The sequence below is a fragment of the Quercus suber genome, unplaced genomic scaffold, assembly GCF_002906115.3.
Source record: "Quercus suber isolate HL8 unplaced genomic scaffold, Cork oak 2.0 scaffold_226, whole genome shotgun sequence".
NCBI classification, from domain to species: Eukaryota; Viridiplantae; Streptophyta; class Magnoliopsida; order Fagales; family Fagaceae; genus Quercus; species Quercus suber.
This window is the reverse complement of record NW_027069684.1, coordinates 301636-308775: the sequence shown is the minus strand read 5'-3', so window position 1 is coordinate 308775 and position 7140 is coordinate 301636. Positions and strand designations below refer to the sequence as shown.

At 33.7% G+C, this 7140-nt stretch overlaps 1 long non-coding RNA gene across 1 annotated transcript; it reads right to left on the bottom strand.

Moving 5' to 3' along the window:
- Window positions 1–5641: 5641 nt before the first annotated feature.
- On the bottom strand, window positions 5642–6628 carry LOC136070325 (uncharacterized). Its single transcript, XR_010631590.1, has 2 exons — window positions 6335–6628; window positions 5642–6008 (listed from the first exon to the last, which is right to left on the bottom strand). It is a non-coding gene; the product is annotated as an uncharacterized LOC136070325 (long non-coding RNA).
- Window positions 6629–7140: the final 512 nt, after the last annotated feature.

Sequence of the window (7140 nt, the reverse complement as noted above, 5' to 3'; positions counted from 1 at the left end):
TCACCCTTTCCAAAATTGCAACACTACCATACAACCAATGATTTAAATCATGTCTAGTGGAGGGGAGGCCTATCTTGAGATTTGGATTAAGCAAGTGTTTAGTTAGGTAGGCGTTCTAATGAAGTGGGAAAGTCACATAGTGATCCTTATAGAACAATTATATAGAAAATTCTCTATCTACAACAACATGGGAAACAAGAAAAGGGAGAAAACCATTTGATCTTAGCAGGCTTTGAGGACATTTGTGGTTTTAGAGGTTGCAATTCCATAGCGGTTGCTTCTAGGGTTGTTGGAGATCAAATTCCAATATCCTGGGGCTATTTATTGCATTATTACCTATATAACTGGAAAAAACTAATTTATCATTGCGGCTGCTGGGCTTGTTCTTCCCTCTCTCCCCTTCCCTGTCTCGTGGTTGGGTGTTTTGTTTTTTTTTTTTAAGCCGTAGCTTGGTATTTACAATTGTGAGAGAGAGAGAGAGAGAGAGAGAGGGAAGATCAAGCCCTAGCCACCGGTGATATCGCGGCCCTCTGCTGGAGACGGTGGCCTCTGCCTCAAAAATAATAAGACTTGTCAACTGAATATATATCAGCAAAAGGTTCTCTACCGTAAACATCTTTGGTCTAAGATCCTACTTTATCAATTTATCAAGTATATTAAGTGGTGCAAGGGAGTATAAGATTTCAAGCATGAGATTAGACGGGCTCTGTCTAAAGCACTAACTAGCCAGCCTTGGGCTGGTTATGCAATTTCTCTTCTTGTCAAATTGGTTAATTTTTTATGTAGATGGCTTGGTTTAATTTGAGAAGTCTTGAGATGGGATTGTGAAATCAAGACTTATCAGTGATGAAATGGAAAATTGTCCTAAAGCTGATATCCCTCGTATAAGGATCTAAGAAAGGGAAAATGCTTAGAGTTTTGAAGAACAATGCCTTTGCAATATTTGATGAATCCTCAGTCATTTCAATTTTTTTTTTCCAGGCCAAACTTAGTTAACACACTTTGTTTCCCTTCTGCTTGCCAATTAAAAGTAAAATTTCTAACCAGTAAGTCCATCTATGTGATTTTAATTTGAAATTTATATTAAAAATATGCACATCGTTGAAATAGAATGCCAAGTCATTGTTTCATTAGTCACATAAGTAACACTATTAAAGATAGTTAGTAAAAGGACTTATATTGCTCATTTTGAAAATTTGAGGGACCAATTGTGCATGCTTCAAACTTGATGGACCAATATTGTAGTTTTACCTTATTATTATCAATTAATATTTTTAACTTAATTTTTCTTTTAATATTTTCCTTTAATCTTGGTCCCCTAAACTGAAATCTTAGCCTTGTCATTATATATAATAAATGTGATATCAATGATAGTTCCATGTGTGTATAGCATTGGTATGACTTTAAGAAATGACTTATTTTTGTTTAAAGAAGAAATTAGATTTGAATGGTTTGATATAATTAAAACCATTGAATAGCTTGTGTATTTATGAACTTATTATTGAAATTTGATTTTACATGGTTATATATCAATACATTGCTTGGGTTCACAGATATTTGCTTAGAGGCAGATCTTTGTGGGAAATCCTTACGTCTAATGAATAATGATTGTTTTATGGTTGGAGTAAGATTCTAATTTTATTTGAGGAGTGAAGCTAGGCCCTTGTTGGGGAATATAGTTGGTAACGGTGAGCACATTTTTGTGTGACATGATAATTGGCATGCTGATGGGGCCGTTGCAGCTAAAATATGGGAATAGAATCATGAATGATAACAGAAGAATCATTAATTTACTCCACAATACTTGGGTATTAAATAACAGAAGAACCCTTCCCATATAGTAGTGTGTTATTGACAATCCAATTTAAGAATTTATTGTGCCTCTTAGTAATAGCATTTCGTACTGGTTCTTGTGATGAAAGAGAAGTTCTTAATAAAGACCATGACACCAAATCTTAAAGGGTTGGAATGTGATTGTCAGGCTTATTCTTAAAAGGGTTGGAATGTGATTGTCAGGCTTATTAATTAAACAAAATAGCAAATACAAATACAAACAAAAAAAAAAAGGAGACTCAATTTTTAGCAACGGTGTGAGCTAATTTGGTGAAATTTCAATGTTGCAATGATGTATGTGGGAAAGTGATGATGTTTCTTAGCATTGCCATACCCTACTAGTAATTATGTTTCTTTTGTTTTAGTGAATTACTAGTAATTATGTGTAACTGCCTTTATATTGCCTTTTGATAAATGGGAAGGCTCATTGGAATAAAATGTCTTTGCTGATTCACCTTCCACCATGAAATTGTGGATGACATTTTTCTCCAAAAGTTGTTGTCACTTCCCAATCAGCCATACTCTCAAGCACACAAACTTGGCACTAGGATTTATCTAGAATACTCCAAATGAGCAAAGATTCAGTCGCTTCTTACAAGAGATTTATAAGCACAAAACAAGAATCAGTCTTTTAATTATTATTTATTTAATTTATTTGGTTTTCACAATTGAAAGAAGAAGAAAAAAAGGCATCTTCAACGATCCAATGCGCATGCAAATGATTTAATTTATGAGGTGCAACTTGAATTGGTCCTGACCCACCCAATTTAACAAGGAAAATGAAAAGGATGAGAAAATTCAGAATGAGGAATGAATTCTAAAGTGATTGGCACAAATATTACTTTGTATAAATCAGGGCTTTGTGTTTTCCAATCCAAAGCTATTCTATGGTCCAAAGAACTTGAGTGTGGTCAATTAGGATAAGAAACACCTTTGCAAGCTAAATCTAATTGGTTACGCAGGAGAATACTGGGGAGTCAGATCCAGCACAGCCTACATGATTGCATGATTCTGGCATTAAATGAATTGCTGAAAAAAAAAATCTGTGGTTTTCGGTGTATATTTTATATGTACGTATATGTGGGTGATAAAGAAAAAAGAATGGCAGTGTATATTTTTTTTATTGGATTTAGGCAGTGTATATTATATATGTACGTATATATTGAATTTTGCAAGTTTGCAATATAAAAGATTACTCTGAAAACATCAATTTTAAACTAATGCAATGCCTTATTCTTGAAAAAAAAAAAAAGGAACTAATGCAACGCCAAGTTGGGTTTGGGAAGACTTTGAATGGAGGTGAAACCATGTCGCTGCTAGTCCAAACAAATCCACAATGTGATTTCTATTAATAGGCCCATTGGACACAATTCTATTACTGACCAGGTGAGTTTGATAATACATATTGAAGCTCTCAAAAACAAGATGCAAATAAATTCATATTATTCATAGCTATTTATTTATTGTAACATAATATTGATGACAAGAAATCGGATACTAAAGCAAATTGAAAGGGATATTATTAATCCATTGCTCTAGCTGAAGATGTAATTAAGATCCTCCAATGCCTCCTTTTGTAAAAGTCAGCTTTGACCCAATGAAGAAAAGCTTGTATTGCTGCAATGGGTAAAGAGTCACAATCATCAGAGATTACATAAAGAAAGATTAAACCTAGAAATCAAAAAATGGACACATTCATAATCATCAGATTAAACCCTAGAAATCAGAAAATGGACACATTCAAAATCCTCAAAGATTACATAAAGAAAGATTAAACCTAGAAATCAAAAAAATTAAATCCTAAGAAAATGAAACCAAAAAAATCCATGGACATTAACATATAACAAATAACAAATTAAGGATTACCTACTATTCTAATCTACTGAGAGAAGAGTGCTATTAAAAGGAGGAAGAGTAAACTAACAGCGATAGAAAATTAAAAAAAAAAAAACTATTTATAGCAATCTCATAAATAATAAAAAGTCCGGTGATTGTTAGTGCTCAGGGCCATCCACATTTATCATGCAGATATTTAATTCTATTTTCATTTAATAAAAATAATCCGTGAACAATAATTTTTTCCACTTTTTCTCTTAAATCTCCAGCAATTTTGGCATAGTTAAAAGAGGAGTTTCTGACTTGGAGAGGACAAAAAACAAAAGAAACATATAGTGGAACATGTAGGAGTATCATGGCTACTTGTAAATTCCGTAAGCCATCTTGTTGTCTTTTGTGCACCATAAGTGGGAGTCTTCATAACATGGCACTAAAGTGTCTATAAAAAATTATTGAATGAAAATAGAATTAGAGAGATTAAAATATCTACATTAAATATGTAGATGAGCTCTTAAACCTGACAAACTTCGGCCCATTAGGTCACGAACCCCATATATATATATATATATATATTTTTTTTTTTTTTTTGAGAATTGCAAATAATATACATGTGTGTTATACCAACCCAATTGAGATATACACATTTTTTAGTGATGCAACTATACTCGCTAGTCTCACCCTAATATGAATATTTGCTAGTCTCACCCTAATATGAATACTGAACACATCAATGTACTTATTTATTTCAATCAATAAAAACAAATCAATGGCTTTTTTATAGTTCAATTTGACTTTTTTTTTTTTTTTTTGGTTTTTATTTTTGTTTTGTAATATACAATATAATTATAATTTTCAACAAATTTTATAAGCCCGTAAAAGTCCAGTTAAAAGACCAAAAAAGCCCCATTAAAAGTCCGTGGGTAGAGAAAATTCATTAATTAGGCCATGCCCACCAGCTCTAGCCTGCTAAAGGCCCAATGAGCATTGTCCATTGGCTAGGCCATAGACCACAGTTTATCACTTCAACCCAGTTGGCCTGTTGACTGATCAACAACCTACTAGGCCTAACCTGCCCAACCCATTGATCTGGTAAAAACAGACCGGGCCATCGCCAACCCTAATGTGGTGAGGAACCCAATCCAGCACAGCCTTAAAAAACAATGTTTGTGGGTATATATTAATTAATTTAATTAGGAGTAATGCACAACAGATCCACAACATTTGAGTGCAAGCATTATTTTATCATCTACCATTAAAAATTCGCGACTTGCATATATGAAATTTTTAGTGAGACTCTTTTTGGCTCTGGAGTTGCTAATTAATTGGAATTAGAAAAAAACTCTGCTGTTTTCTGTGTATGTTTTTTATGAACGTATACGAGGGTGATTTAGACAAAAATTGTACATATTATGTACGTATATAGTGAATATTGCAACGTAAACATTTACTTGTAATTTGGAAAACTTCACTTTCAAGCTAATGCGATGCCCAGTTGGTTTTGGGAGGACTTTGAATAGAAGTGAAACCATGCATGTTGTTGCTACTCTTGCTAGTCCAAACAAATCCACAATATGATTTTTACCAACCCAAAAACAGGACAAATCCACATAACTTGCAGAGTTGCAGGTGACAATTTCACCCTACAAGTTTTGCTTGTTGCCGCAATAAAATGCCTTTCATTGTATGAGCCTATAAATGAGTTTCATCAATGCCAAAAATGTTGGTATTTAAAACCTTAATTCTCGCCATTAATTACAACTTCAAAAGTAATAAACAAACCCTACTAAACTTTCTTTTTCAAGATCTTCAAAACACAGCTTGACATATATTACTAGAGTTAAAACCCATTACAAATTTACAAGCTAATAGCCATGAAAAAAAAAAACACACAAGGCAAGAAAGCTGTACAAAGCCAAGAACCTTAGGAAATCTAGTCATAGTAAATAGCATTATTGTAGTTGCACTTTGAGGCACTCTTGTTGGGGTAGACAGTCTTCTTAAACTTGACCTGGGTCTCGTACTCAGTGGTACTCCCCTGAACCTTGTCATTAACCTTGTGAGTGGATTTGTATGTGACCTGTTCTTTGAACCCCAACCTTCCACTATGTTTGTCCACGAACTCTTCAGCCTTATGGTGCTTAGAAAATTGCTCTGAATATGCACTGTGCTTGTCTTTGTAGATGGTACGGGATGACTTCTCCAATTCACTTGATTCATTCACCTTTCTTTTGTTTGAGCTGCCCCCACTGCCTGCTAACTCAACATATCCAACTGTGATTATCCGTTCTTCTGCCATTATTGCTCTTTTGTTTTCTTCTTTTGAGCGTGTACCCTATCAACTTTCATAAAATCACAGTCAACAATAACAAACCAATAATTCATATTGGTATACAAATCATACTTACGAATTAGTAATTATGACTACCTAATTAATAGATGCTTGAAATTTTTTTTTTTAAAATAGTAACACTTAATAAAATTTATAGTATATCTAGTATCACTCTATCAATTGAGAAACTAGAGAATTTGCATGCCTAATTGATTAGGGGGAGTATTAGAAAAACAAAATAAGCATGTGAATTACTAGCATATATGAACCAAGTTAATGAAAGAGATATTTTAACTATTTATAGAGAAGAGAGTGCATGTTTATGCTTAACAATACCAGACGAGCTTTATGAAGAAGAAGATATTGATTTGGCGAGTGGATGAGGGGGTAAGGATATTTATAGAAGGGAGGAGTGAGGTGGCGGATTTGAAATCCCCAATGGTTAAACCGTTTTGAATTGGGTTTCAAGTCCACTTAGTGCGATCCATTTATGAGAGAAGGAATCAATTCTGTGTTCATAACAGAGCTCTGTACCACAGTGACAGACACAGACGGTACTACGCTGTGTGAAGAGGAAACCTATTTCCCCTTATAGCTTGTAGAGAAGGACGCGAGAGCTGTGTTCTTGGGTGTCAATTCAAGCCTGCTGTCAAATGATAAATGCTATGCTAGTAGCTGATAGCGTGTGAACTTCGGGCTATCGTTTTCTTCGAAAAAAATAAAATAGAATAGTTGTATTGTGTGAATTATGGTGAATTTGTGAATGCTTAGTAGAGGGGGTTGTGGCACATGTTTGCTGTAGTGCTAGACAGAGTATATATGTGTCAACTTTTGGTTCCAAACAAAAGTAACTATGGATAAAAGGTGTACTCATCCCCAAAAAAGGGAACAAGACAACGAAAAGGTACAAGTTATGTTAGCTGATAACGAGGCGAGTTTTGTAATGTTCAACTTTATATTAACAGTAAAAGTAGAATATTCAATTTTGATTGGCAAAAATAGTTAACTAATTTTTTTTTTTAATTATCTAGTTAGTAGTTATAATTTTTAAACTATATTATTTAGTAACATCTCGAGTTTAAAAGATTCGATTTTAGAGTATAAATCGAGTCTCAAAAACTCGATTTTCATGGTCTGATGTG